Raw genomic sequence first — 14453 nt, 5'->3', positions numbered from 1 at the left:
AGAAATGCTGTGGCTGAAGGCACTTGAAATCAAAGACTAGCAGAAATGCACTCTTTGATTTCCAAACAAGAGACCACGCTACCAAACATACCGAGCTCTTAATTAAACAAGAAGAAAATGAATTTCTTAAATAAATGAGAAAGAGAGGAATGAATTAAAAGAAACATATGCACCCAGGTATCATAGCCTCGTTTTGTGTAACTCTTCGCCTACCCACAAATGCTTGCAGCTGGCTGCTCTACTTTAATGATTGCATCTCATTCTATTTTGCCACTTGGCTTCTCCTTAGTTCCTGCTTGATCATATTTCTAAATGTCACTCACATTTATGCAGACCAGTGCACAAACCAAAATTAATTTAACTGAATGGCACATTAATATTATTACTTTTGACAGCATGGAAAACTTATTAACTATAGCATGTCACAAGGCTAGTCTTCTAGGGAGAAGTCCAAGTACAACATTGCAAGGAAATGTAATACATTTGAAAGATTTTTTTGGCTTATCAGACACTGTGAGCTTTTCTTTTAATTATTAGAATATTATAGATGCATTTCAGTCACTATACATAAAGTCCTTGTCTACTTGTGATAGGGTACAAGAGGCCACAGTATAATACCCTCGCTTGATCTGAAAATGTCTCTTGTACTCAGCATGGGCACCTTAATGCTTAGTTAAGGTAGTTTCTACTACCAAGGGTGCCCTAGTTTCTAGAAGTGATTTGACTCCAAAGCTTTAGATTATGGATTGGAATTACAGCATACATCAAAAAATGAAATGAAATCAATTACCAATTTTGTACTTGTAAGATGTACCACTGAATGCAGCATGGCATTAAAAACCCAGCATGAACACAGTCCTTGCTATAATGACCATACATTATCGATTAATGAAAGACAGAACAAACAGATTAAGCAAACCAGAAGGTTGGAATGATTGGCATGATGGAATGCGATCATCATGACTACTGGTAAACTCTGCTGAAACTCAACAGCTCCAGGAAAAGACTATAAGGTGAATTCAGTGCCTCCATTACTGAAGCCATACAGCATATTTCTATTTGTTCTGCAAGAGTGACAAAGAGAAATTCAGTGGAATTTGTGGATTAAATTCATAGCCAGCTATCTTCTTCCCCTTCCTCTGTAAAAAAACTAACAAGACAAAAAGACCTTGCATCTCATGCCAGTCCCTGATACATTATAAATTAATGGTTTCTTTTGCAGTGCTACTAGCAGAGCCTGGTTCACTCAACCACTGCAAATATATGGCCTCTTTTGTCTCATTTCTTTCTTGCTGTAACACCAATTTAGCTTTCACGTTCCTCCATAATATCCCCCAGCACTTTCCCCAGCTCCCTTCCATGACCCCTGTCACAAACCCCACACAATACAGCAGCCTCCTCCTCCAAAATCTCCTAAATTGGCAGTTAGGCAAGGGCCAGTATGCGTTGTCATTGTTTTAAAACCAGAAACTTGTTGGCTAGCAAGAGAAAGGCCAAACAGAACACACGAGGACCTGGCACATGCTCAAGGGTTTCCCCAAACAAGGCAAGAATCTGAATATCCTACTTAAGGCATTGCTTTCCATTAATTTACAGGAATCTTCTTATCATGATCCCCAGATTCCAGGGCAGCGGGTAACACAATTCTGTTAAAATCAGCTTGTGCCTTTATTTTCACAAGAAAACAACTTAGCCTTACAGGCAGGTAAGGATGCTCACTGAACTGCTGCCGCAGTGGACAGGGCTGCAGACCAGGGGACTGCTCAGCAAGCTGAAAACAAACTCCATTTGGTAATGGGAAAGCCAGACAGCTGATGTAAGTCAACAGCTAATGGGTGAAGTCTTATAACAAGACAATTCTCCACCTGTAATTTCTCAAGATGAAGAAGACTTTCCTTCACGTATAATTTCACCCAAGTCAATGTCATCTTTTATTTCCATCCACTGCTTCTGTGCTATAAGCACAAGCAGAATTTTAAATTCTTTTCTGTATCAATTGTGCTTCATTTGGTAAGTTTTCTTACATTGTCCTCTTTTACTAATTTTTGTACTGGAGATTTTTCCAGAGCATCCAAACTGCCTAAAAATATGAAATGATGTAAAGGATATGCAGCTGGAAAAGAGGCAAGCTGAAAACCCTCAGAAAAGCTCAGAGCCACTCTTGTTCTAGTGCTTCCTAGTTTCAGGAAAGCCAGAAATACATAAAATACTCTCTCAGATAATTTCAATATTTTTGTCTTTGGTTCCAGTTGAAATGGAGAAAGTAATACATGCTTCCTCTTACAATGCCCTGCATTATAAGTTCAGCTTCTTAAATATTTGCGCTCAGTTCAAGAATGAGTTCTTTCTAACTAGCGCTTATGTATTCAAATCTAGTGACTTACCCTTATGAGGTTCATATCCACTTCTCAAACTAAGCATTCAAAAATATAATTTTATGAAACTACTGAAAGATATTCAAGTTTTTGGATAAATACATACTGGCAAACCTCTCTTTATTACTCTATTTCCCCTGGCTGTTTCACTTTGAAAAACTCTTAACACACTCTTTAGGAAGACAAGACAGCTCATCAAAGGTCATCACAGCAATCGGCCCCACACACTGAGTTTCATTAATCTCTTCAGTAAAAAGAAAGAGGACACCGCAGTCATCTATAAAAATACAGAAAAGAGGACTGAACTTCTCTGGCTCAATGATGTTCATTTTTAATAAATCTTAGACCACGAGGGAAATTCCAGAAGACTGGAACAGTGCTAATGTTATGTCCATCTTACTCAAAAAAAAAGCCAAATGGGATGAAGGCGATATCTATCAGCCATTTGCCTTTTATCAAACCCAGATGAAACAAAGGAAGAACTCATAAAAATTTTTGTGTATGATGGTTTAAAAGATATGAAATATAATGAATGTAAATCACACAGTTCTATGGAAAATAAGTCTTTTGAGCTAAAACATGATTCACTCTTTGAGAAGATTGTAAATTTGTTTCATGAAGGAAGCATGCAAAATTTTTTTTTCATTCTGTTCAAGGTCTACTGCTGTTTTTATAGATTTGGAAGACACCTCTGCTGATAAAGTAAGTACGTGATACAAGAATTAACATAAAGGTAAACAGTAATGCAACACATTGGTCAGAGTGAAAGTGCTCAATCATTTAGCTGTAACCAGTCACACAGAGTACATTTTCATACATCCAAAAGCAAAAATTCTACATCCTAAGACAAAGAATTCAAGACTATTTCTAAGTATCTACTGAATCACGAAACATATCTTAAAAGGCAGCGCCTCCTACTGAGGATTTAGGGTCATAAGATCATGAACTGCTAGTGTACTGCTGTGCAAAACACTCAACACTAGAAGAGAGCAGAAGCAGCTGGGGACTTTGCTTGTCTGGCAAGGATATAAAGTATCCTGCACACAGTTCTTGTGCACATACACACATACATACATATATATATATATATTTAGATGCTGAAAACTACAAAGAAGGTAAAAAGTCACAACTCTTATAGGAAAAGCTTTTTGGAAAAAGCCTGACCATGAGAAATATAAAAGATGAATTTCTGAAGTTTTTTGAAAAGAGGATTAGAATTGACTTGATTACAGTGTGTAAGTACTCTACAGAAGTGGAAGAGTCATGTATTAAATGGCCTGAAGAAGGACATAACAAGAACCAACAAGTTGGAATAGAATCCAGTAACAACTAAATAATAAATAGAGTACACATTCTTGACAGTAACTGCTGGAGCTTTAAGGGTTGTGTTATTTTCTCCATCTATTGATGTCCTAAAATCAGTAACTTGCAAACTTTCTGGGTTTGAAGAGCCTCTCAGAGTTTTCCAGCAGAGATGCAAAGCTGCCCATAATGAATACTGGTTTTCTGTTAGCAGCATTATCTTTGTAGGCCTTGTCAGTAAGCACTCACACAGAATTCTGCAGTGGAATTTCCACAAAATTCTAATTAGATGATATTAATATGTGTCATGGGAGACTTCATTTTGGTGAACTTCCATTAAGAACATGCAGATAATGCTGAAAGTCAGGATACCATAAGGAAATGAGTTTTTGGAGTTTGCAGTGTATGGCTGTACAGCCAGGACAAAATGCCATTGGCTGAGAATTCGAAGGTTTCTATCTCCTTGCTCTGAAACTAAGCAAAGCATAACTTTCAGGTTTATAGGAGTGTTTCCTTGTGCCTCCTTCCTCCCAGCCTGGCACAAAGGGAACGCTAATATCTCCTGGATACTGCCCGTTTCCCAGATTGTAGGCGGTTCTTTAAAATACTCCTTGAAGAGCTAGGAGTCCTCCAGATTTAGGGCAGAGAACCTCACCTCATTTAGAAAAACACTCAATTTGACAGGAAATAGTAGTATTTCAAAAAAAAAGGAAGTTTTTTTTTAAAGCAGCGATTTTTTTTTCTTTTCAGAAAGAAAATTTTAATGTTAGCTAGTCTAGGCTCAATGCAAATAAAATAGATCAGATTTAAAGACCTGCCATCCTCAGTGAGTTGTGAGAGCACTTACAGTGGTGCCTTCTGGCAATAAACCCAAAGAATCAATGAACAGGTGGAGTAAATAGTCTAAGGAGCATGTCCCAGTGTTTATACACAAGATATTCACAGCTTTTTATGTCTTGATTGTGCTTGAGGGCTGATTAACAGCTAGTTTTCCTGATGGGGAACATATAAACAGGAAAGTTTCAGAGCCTTCAATTCTTACATGATGTGAGTATAAGTGAAAAAATTAGAGTAATCAAAATTAATTCAAATGACCCTTATCTCCTGGACAACTTGCCTGCTCTAAGACTTCACAGAAAATTAATGTTCAGCCTGACTGATTAATATGAAAGCTTGAATGAAGAGAAACACTTCCAGCATAATCCACTGCTATCTAATTCTGGGCTGGGCATTAACAGACAGGGGATGTCAGCTGCAGACCTTGGGGCACTCACATGAAAATAAGCTGCTGTCAGTTTTGAAGCCTGAGCTGTACTCATCAACAGAGATCCTCTTGTTAATTTTCAGAGTTACTGAAGAAGATACTGAAAAACAATAGTAAAATAACTAGATTTCAGACAACCCAGTAACTCTGAGGATTATGACAAGTAATTTAAGTAGCACCCAAAACTGGTTAAGGGTCTAATGGGAAGCTCAGGCACTGTCTGCCCACTGCCATACATACCACTGAGAAGCTACAGTGCCATGTTCTATGCAAGTGGCATCGAAAGGAAGCTATAAACACCACATAATGGTAATAATCTAGGAACATACTTAGGTTAGAATTTTATGGCAAAGTCCCTATCTAAGAATAAGAGATTTGAACTCAAGGTCAGCCACAAGTGGAAAAAGGCATCAGAGAAGCATTCCCAAATTTAGTTGCCATTATCAGTGACAGCAGAAGTAGCAATAAATCCTAATTCTGTTCTGTTGCAGGTGAATGTATCCAGCAGATCAAGCAACAATAACATACCACTTTGAACTCTCATTCTCACTGCTAGTTTGGAAACTCCTACCTTTGGCACTATTTCTATAACTGTAATTGCAGTACAATACTCAAGGAAAATGCCTTGGCCCCCATGTTCCTGGACCCAGTTTCAGTGATGTCTTTTCATCTAGTACTTGGCCAGCAAGAAGCACATACAGACAGTATCTGAGATGAGAAATTAATTTCATCTTCACACTGACGATTTCAGCTCAAAGCAAGTGGTGTTCTGCTCTAAGGAGACAGCAAGAGTAGTAATTCTGTGGCAGTGACAATATTCAAGCCCCTTACCGGAAAAAAAAATATACTCTGAAAACTCTGCCAGGGAAAGGGACAAAACAACTACAGTACTGTTCCATCCATATAGCAAATGAGCCAGCCAGGCAGCCACCTGAGACAAAAAGTCCCAGTTAATGCAATTAAAAGCTGCTCACAAAACTATTTAAGCCTGTACAAAAGGTTCTACCATAGAAGATGCATCATAAAAGGAAGATGTTTTTGTGCTTCATACACACACATGTACACAGAGTAAGAATATGCTGAGAAGTGAGGAGGTGGAGAGGTTCACAGAAGTTTGATTTCTAGTCAACAACAGATACTGCAAAGGGACAGCCACTTTAGACTGGAGGCTAAAAATTGCAACTTAATTATTAAGTAACCCACTCAGGTGAACAGAATGATGGTAGAAGCTGAAAAATAAAATGAAAGAGTAAGGAACTGACAGATCAGTTAGCATTTTATGATTTTCTCCCTTTCTACAGCCAGTGCTATGAAAGTCTGGAGAGACAGAGAGAGACAGAGGAGGAACGGTTTGATCTTTAGACAGTGGCATCATTGTTGGAGTAAAATTCCTCACTATTGGATTTCTGGATGACAGGGAGGATAAAGAAATTTGAATTACAAATGTTCATGTTCAGATAAGGTACAGGAAAGCATTTACATCTATCTTGTTAATCTATGTAAATCTTATGTATGACGTAGAGTTACCTGTGAACATCCCAGAATAATAATATTTGCTTTGATCTATGTGATTGAAAGTGAAAGACTAGCCACTATCAGTCCTTCAAAAAGAACTCTGTGTGTGTTGTAGACTGCAAGATGTGAAAAACTGGAAATGTCAGTTCTCCATTAACCTACAAGGGAAAAATGCAAAAAATGTAGGAAGAGGGATATTCTATGAAAAGATTGTTTTATGCAAGTTATTATTTTGTAAAACAGAGTCCTTCCTAGAGTGAATTAGACATGAACAGGAGAAAAAGGCTACACTATTCTGAAGCTTTATAGAATCTAATTTAAACCATTATGTCCTGAATGTTTCTCCAGTTATGATGATAACAATCATGGAGTAAGCTACAAAAGGCTAAGGAAAAGAAAGAGGAAAGAAATACAGTGTTGATTGCACTAAAACCACCCAGTCGCATGACTTTTTAACACAACAACAACACACCAGCCAACGTGAGACATTTCTTTGGCCTTTGAGTTTCATGATAAAACTGAACAGGTAACTGTTGGAATGAGTTATCACTGTATGTCATCTAGTCAGCCTAGAAATAAGACCTGGTAAAACACTAAATTCATATACTCTGTCTCTTAAAATATTAGCATAAAACCAACAAATGCCTAATAACACTGAACTGAAAATACAGCATTATGTTCTAGGTTCTAACTGCGATTTCTCTAAAATAAGGGCATTTGGTCCTAATTCCTGTCACAGGTACAATGCAAAATGCTCCAAATGCCAGTTAAGCTTGTCGTTGAACTAAACTCAAACAGAATAGGTTCTGAAAAGAGGTTAAATGGTTACTATGGTAATCCAAGACATGATCTAAATTGGTGTTTAAGAGCTGACAGAGGAAAAGAATGAAGAAAATTGCTAATCCCTTTTTTCTTGGACTACTATTCTTAATTCTTTGTCTTTAACCTTTCAAAAATCCATCTTTCTCTGATGCTTTTGGAAATCAAGATCTTTTACTTCTACATGGAATGGGCACAACAAAGTAAAGAGATTGGAGTGGCATACTACCCCTCAACCTTTTAGTGAAAAAGCTGTCGTCTTCTTTAAATGGGCTGCTTTTCCTTGTGACTGTTAGAATGCTGGTCTCTGTTTTGAAGGTCCTTTTAATGACATTTATGATGGAGTATTTTGATACAGCCATCTTACTGCTTCCCTTAGCCTCTGATCCTGGTTTGTAACAGCAATCAGATAACAATTTTAGTCACTGTCAGTTTACAAAGGGAGGGGAGAAAGGGAAATAAAGTATTACCCTGGACTACTGCAAAGCTTTTGCCTAGCATTCCAGTGAGAAATGTGATTTCTGCTTCTGGATAATGTATCCACTGATGCTGGTAGTCAGAAAAATCAGTAAGTGCATGTAAGTCCAGGTGGAGAATGATGCAGGAAAATTTCATACATAGCATGTTCTGCAGTCCTTTCATACCAATCAGCTAGTTCTGAAGATGCATTTGCTGTCCTTCCCAGACTACAGGGCTTTATAACTGGGAGTACTCCAAGATTATGGGTGAATTCCCTGGAATTACTCCTGTAGCTTCCATCCAAAAGATTTCTTCACAGTGTAGCTTTAGCGCCTTCCCCTTTGAATATACTTCAGCCCATGCTACTGACTGATACATCAACTATCTGAATGAACGAATCACTTGCAGGTATATGGAGAATTCTTCCAGCATCTAAGTGATATAAACTCTACTTAAGCCTTTTAAAGAAGAACTGTAAGATGATTTAGATCCCTCTCAGCATCTTTCTAAAAGCCTATGAAATTGTTATTCAGAACATTGTTTTCCAAATGTAAACACTGTGTGTTTAACATCCAAGTCCAGTGCTTTTGAACTCATTAGCTGGTTTGGTCTGTCTCCTTTTAGTAAGCATTTTAAAATATAGAAAAAACATATAATAACTTTAAGAGGCAGAGATGGGGAACTGTTCACTGTTCCTTCCTTGCAACTTTCTACAAGGTATTTAGAAAAATGCCGTATGTAGAATCAATATTAATATAATTATTAATATTTTTTGTGTGGGTCATTAGATGCTTAGCACCAAGTGTAGGATCTACTTTGTCAGCACAGTTTAGCCTCAAGATGCCCTTCCACACTTGAGGGTCAAATGGTAATAAGTATGTTTTTGATAAATAAGCAGTACATGTTTTTCTGATCTCAGGATGAATACTGTCCAGAAACAGAAGAGGCCCAGCAGAGCTTCAGTTTATAACTGAACTTCTTCCTGTCTGCTGTCCTCTGTATTTGAATTTAATATTGGTAAAGCCAGACAGTCTGAGATGAATAAAGATGAGTTCCCTTTTGATTTCAAGTAAGCCAATTACATTCTTTTTGTTATAACACAAGAATATCTCTGACCTCCTAAGGTAAGTGTCTTTTCTAGAGAGGGAGTTAAGAAAGAGAATACTCAACAAAGGTATATAGTGTCAGCAGTTTAAGTATGAAAAGTGAAAAAAGAAATGTATAATTCTAATAGCCTGAAAGAGTAGTGTAACTGCTCTACTTGAGTCACACAGTTTTACTTTTAAAATCACAACATTTCGACATCTTCAATTTTAAGAGAAAAAAATAACTAATTAGCTGCTGAAGAATTTCAAATCAGCTTTGGTTATTCTCAAACTTAAGCCATCTCTCTCATATTAAGAACATCTATTTTGTTCCCTGTCTCACTATCAAATTCAGTTCTTCTGCAGGACAGCTGTTGAACTTACATTCAATATCGTGCATTTAAATGAACATATGTTCAACATTGTTCATTTAATGTATGTACCTCTGCCACAAAATCTGAAAATTACAAACTCCTTAGATTTAATATTGTAAAGTTTTATTTGAGTGTAAGATGAAGTGAGCTTGAGAAGACGTGAATATTACACAGAAAACATAGTGATCCAATATAATATGCAGCTAAATAAAGGAGACATCACATTTAAAAATTTGTCTGATGCTCTGACAGAATCTCCACAGGGATGATGATGTTTCCTTTTCCAAATCACTGTGATATATGCAAGGCTGTATAAGAACGAAGTATTAGTATTAGACATGGGAAAGGTCTATTAGATCATCTGTCTATCTCTGATATAACAGAAAATGATAGTGATTTGCTGCTGTGATTTCACAGTGACATTTGTGCAAATTTCCATTCTTCTTAACTCTCTACAAGTTTCAGTGCTGAGGATTAAATAAGCTAGACAGCTAACTAACTTTGTCACTCTCCAACTTCTATGAAGCATACTGAGGTATTAAATACACTCATTTCAGGCCCACTTTTCCATCTCCTTCCTTCAACTGCTAGTTTTCAAAGAAGGAAAGAACAATCTGCATGAATAACACACGTTAAGCTTCACAGAACTGGTCTTTCACTCCCCAGCTGCATACCACTTACACCTCACCCATTTGCAGCTTTGTAGCATCTCTCCTGCTTGGGATTGTGCATCCTATAGGAGAGATGCTGTTATCCATCTTTTTGGTGTTTCCCAGCAGATTTCCAGCCAAAATACACCTATCAGAACCCACTGTGATATGAGCACGCATCCATCATGTAACCTATCCTTAACACATGGAGTCTTATCTGATGGCAGTCGTAAGAGGTGTGCAGAACTCTTGGTGGTGGATACTGGCAGGTCAAGGCTCCTTCTCCTCATGGATGAAGGCTCTGCTTCTCCACTGCTTTCAAGATAAAGAATTGTTTCTGCTCTTCTTTATATCCCCTAAAATTTCTTGGAATATTTGCTGAACAGGTTTTCAGTTTAAGTGCCAATATAACAAAATGTCTGGAGGGAAATCAGTTGAAGTATGCAGAAGATGACTCTCAGGATGATTCACACTGCTGTGAGCAAAGAAGAGGTCTGTCTGGCCTTCTGTACTGGAGTGATAACAGATATTGGATGCAGTGTGTACTCAGATAAAGTTAATGACAGTGACATCTGGTAGATGACACAGAGGAGTAAACTCCTATCATCTCTTTTTTAGCACTCTGTGCCCAAACCATTATATGTCAGACTTAGTGAAAGTGAATAATCTTTCACTATCTAGCACTCCTCCCTCCCATGCTCTCAATCATATGAGACTGAAGGACTGCTAGGTAAATCACCTCCATATATTCACAAGGACAGCAGAGCTGAAAGCAGACAGGGAAAAAGGATTTGAGGTATGCAGCTCATTAGTAGCGGCCTCCCCAATATTTAGCAGTCATTGTACAGATCTTACATTCTCAAAGCCCTCTCACACTCATAATAAACGTTTGCATAAAACCTTGTACCTTCAAAGTGTTTCACCAACATAAATATATTAATAAGACCTTTCCCAGAAAAGAATGCAGTGTCAGAGAAATGTCATTCAAATGGCTGGGCCATGAGAGGTAGAGCTTCGAATATTTCATTAAACCTCCCTTCTCTGACATCAATTTCAAGTCCATTTAAAAAAAAGGGTGGACAGCACAGTGGAGCTTAATGAACAAAAAGAAGAGTAACAGCTCGTAAAACGATGCAGCCTTCTATGGCTGAAGTGTTAATTGAATTATATATTCTGTGCTGTGCATCAACTTAATTCCATATAAGGTGAAATAAAAATAAGATTTTTCTACTCTGTTTGATTGATGACACTTAGATGGTTCTTTCAAAGTGACTGGTGACAATTGTGACTGATGTGCTTTGGTATGTAACTACTTTTGGGGTCATAATGAAAACATTAATGAGAGTTTAGCCTTTTATACTTAATTGCAAACATATTTAGAATTCTAGTTTGTGCTAAGTTGTTAAGAACTGACAAACTTACCTAAGTGCTTTAAGGGCAAAAGAAGAAATAAAATGTGTCATTCTTCAAATATTGCAGACTACATATAAATGTTCCTTTCCTCTGACAATCATAACTCGTACAGTAGCCTAAGAATTTTTGTAGTAATAGAATTACATTTGTCATATATTTTTTTCATGAAATCCAATTGCTTAGGTTTTTAACTCAATTTTTATGATGTTTTCTTATAATTAGCAAGCCAGACTGCCACATCGTGTTCATGATCATTACCAAGATACAAACATGTGTCTGTGGCCACACATTTGGTAGGTAAATAGGTAAATCATGTTAGCCTTTATATGGCAGTACCGTACTTACTAATTCAGAAGCCTGGGTACTTCTTGGTCACAGGTGTATCTGCTGTGTATTCTGCAGTGTCTGCTATGTCAGCTGATAACTTTATCAAGCTAGGACCTCTCCAACCTCTCTCTGTCCCCTATTTATTATCACATAAAATGTACTAGAATTTGTTTAGTATGTCTGCTGCGAAACAGAGGCTGGAACATCAAAGATGGTGAGGTACACAGTAGTAGTCAAATAGAGAAATACGAATGACATTTTGTGTGAAACATAGCTCCTAAACCACTGATAGATCTAACTCTCTTGTTTCTCGGTAGAGGCTTCTTTTCCAAGTTCCGCTAAGAAATTCTTTGAATCAGTCTCAATGTAAATATATAACAGAAGCAGAGGTTCCATAACAAAAACTAAGCAAAGTCCTTTTGGATTAAATACACTTGGCCTACCTACATCTTAAGTAACTGGTTTCTGTGGATCACTTTTTATTTTTACAGTGAGCCCAGGAACTGTTGTAGAAAAGCTACAAACTAGTATATAGAAAACTGTGACTAACAAAGTCTCCAGCTGGCCTAAGTTATGATATTTTCCCATATTTACTGCATAACTTGCATGCTTATGAGCATAGAGATGAAAAAATGAATAGGAGACCTCCTGTATTATGAAAAAAAATGCAGGGAGTTGGTGTAAGTGCAGTTTCTCATAATGTTTCCACAGAATCATATTGCCTAGCTTCTTATAAATAAATAAAAAAAAAAAGCCACACATTGGAAGGAACTTCAAAAAAAGCCCTAACAAAAAACTTTACAAAAATGACAGTGTGATTTCTGCATATATAGAAGTTGAAATTTGAAGAAAGGTGAAGACATAGGCTCAAATGGGAACTGACAAAAGGTAGTTTCTTCTAGCTAACATAGATGTCATGCAAAATAAATTGCTCTCATGCAAATATATTTGCATAGACCAATGAAAACCACATTTAAAAATATATGTCCCTTAGTTTATTTGGGCTCTGAAAGCCCAAATAAGGTATAACCTAGATGTCGTCTCTACTGCAAACTATTCAGAGCTCTTGTAATACTCTTCTAATATCCAAATACCTTAAGAATTATTTATTTTAATTACCTCCTTCTGTTTTAATAAAACATTCTTTCCAAGTCAGAATGCATTACTGGAAGCTGCACACACAATTCAATATCCATTTCACACAACAATATCATCATTTTGTATTCGCAGGATATGAACTTCATGAAGCAACCGAGCGACTGAGTCAGGTCTTACTGTGGATATGAGCTAGAAAAATCAAGAGGCAATGTTGTATGCCACAAGACAGATGATGCCACACTAATCAATACCATGTTACTTGTCAGCTGCATATGGGGATATCACTGTTTATGTCCTAAAAGCTTAAGGTTATACTAAAAAGGTAAAGAGTCAATTCTTCTTTGTGTAGTATTTGGCTTATTTTATGTGTTTTGAAACAGAAAAACATGAAACACTTTGATATCACACACAACAGTGCAATAAAAGTCCAATTTGGCACTTAATAAAGTTTGGAAAGATTAATACACTTCAGTTTCACATTTCTAGCATTCTGGTGTGTTGAGGCCTAAAGGAACAGAGCCCTTGAACTGCAAGCTTCCTTTTTTCTTTTCATTTCATTTTCATCTTTAGCTCTAAGAGTGGAAAAAAAAGAGTGTTCCATATAGCACAGGCACCAATGTCACATAGAATCATAGAATGGTTTGGGTTGGAAGGGACCTTAAAGATCACCTAGTTCCAACCTAGTTGCTCAGAACCTTATCCAACTTGGTCTTGAGCAGTTCCAGGGACAGGTCATCCACTACTTCTCCGAGCAACTTGTTCCAAGCAACAAGAGAACCCTGCAAATGCTGTCACTATGAAATAATGCCATGCAGAATAGTCTCAATGCGGCAGTGGCAAATCAATAAGCTGAAGAAGAAAGCGATCTGAAAATACTGTCTTTAAAACAAACATTCAAAAAGGTAGGATTGAAATCTACCATTTTCAAAAGCCTGAGAAGGCTGCATGGCTCAGCATTTGCTGTATTTTTCAGAATTTGTACCCTAAGTCCAATGTTCAGGTTTTCATCACTTGTATCAAGGCAAGCTTTCACCCAGTGACTGTCCCTTTAATTACAGAAACTAAGCTCAAATCCAAAGCAGCTTATTAGCTAAATTAGACGAGGAACCCAGATTCTTCTTCTCCCACTAGAGAACTGAAGCATGCTGTGCACTCTGACTATTATGAGTGGGCAGATATTATCTTGCAATAAAAAGGAAAAATTCTGTAAAGCCGGGTAAAAAAATGGTCTTGTAATAAAAAAAAAGGTAGATGTGCCAGCATGAACAATCTCAAAGGATGCACAAATTAGTGATGAAATATTTCCAGAGAGTGTCTTGTGTACGCATAGCACTATACTTACTAAACAATGAACACACAGGATGTTTGCACAGAAAGGAAAATAAAAAAAGGTGATTAATACTTGAGTGAGATGTTGTTCCAAGGCCTTTGTTGAATTCTAATTCTAATAGATGGATATTATTGTGTAGCAGCTCAATAAAACTGAGGTATTTCAATGAAAAGTTACCATTATCTTCATGCACAATAAGATGCACTGAGATACAAACACTGAGAACGACGAGGGCCACAAAGAAGCCTAAATGCACACTCCTTTTATAATTCAAATGCAAATTCTATGTATCCAAACAGCATCAATTCAAGAAAAAGTCAAACTCAAGAAAACTTTTTTAATATATTGCATGAAGTATCAAAAAGATTGAAAATAGGATTAGGAAAGGAGAATGTACCATTCAATGAGTATTGGAAAAGATGATTATCACAAGATTTATCAG

General features: G+C 37.0%; 2 protein-coding genes across 4 annotated transcripts in view; both read right to left on the bottom strand.

Moving 5' to 3' along the window:
• RPS16 (ribosomal protein S16) overlaps positions 1–7650 on the bottom strand; it is a 383184-nt gene extending 375534 nt beyond the window's left edge. Inside the window, exon 1 of the mRNA XM_069858169.1 lies at positions 7646–7650. The gene's annotated coding sequence lies outside the window, so the exon portion shown is untranslated. The remainder of the gene's footprint in view (positions 1–7645) is intronic.
• Positions 1–14453, bottom strand: part of SYT1 (synaptotagmin 1) — a 348414-nt gene that overhangs the window by 61549 nt on the left and 272412 nt on the right. The gene's annotated exons all lie outside the window — the stretch shown is intronic.

The sequence above is a fragment of the Phaenicophaeus curvirostris genome, chromosome 1 (assembly GCF_032191515.1).
Source record: "Phaenicophaeus curvirostris isolate KB17595 chromosome 1, BPBGC_Pcur_1.0, whole genome shotgun sequence".
NCBI classification, from domain to species: Eukaryota; Metazoa; Chordata; class Aves; order Cuculiformes; family Cuculidae; genus Phaenicophaeus; species Phaenicophaeus curvirostris.
The sequence above is the reverse complement of the archived record's forward strand: the minus strand, read 5'-3'. Positions and strand labels throughout refer to the sequence as shown.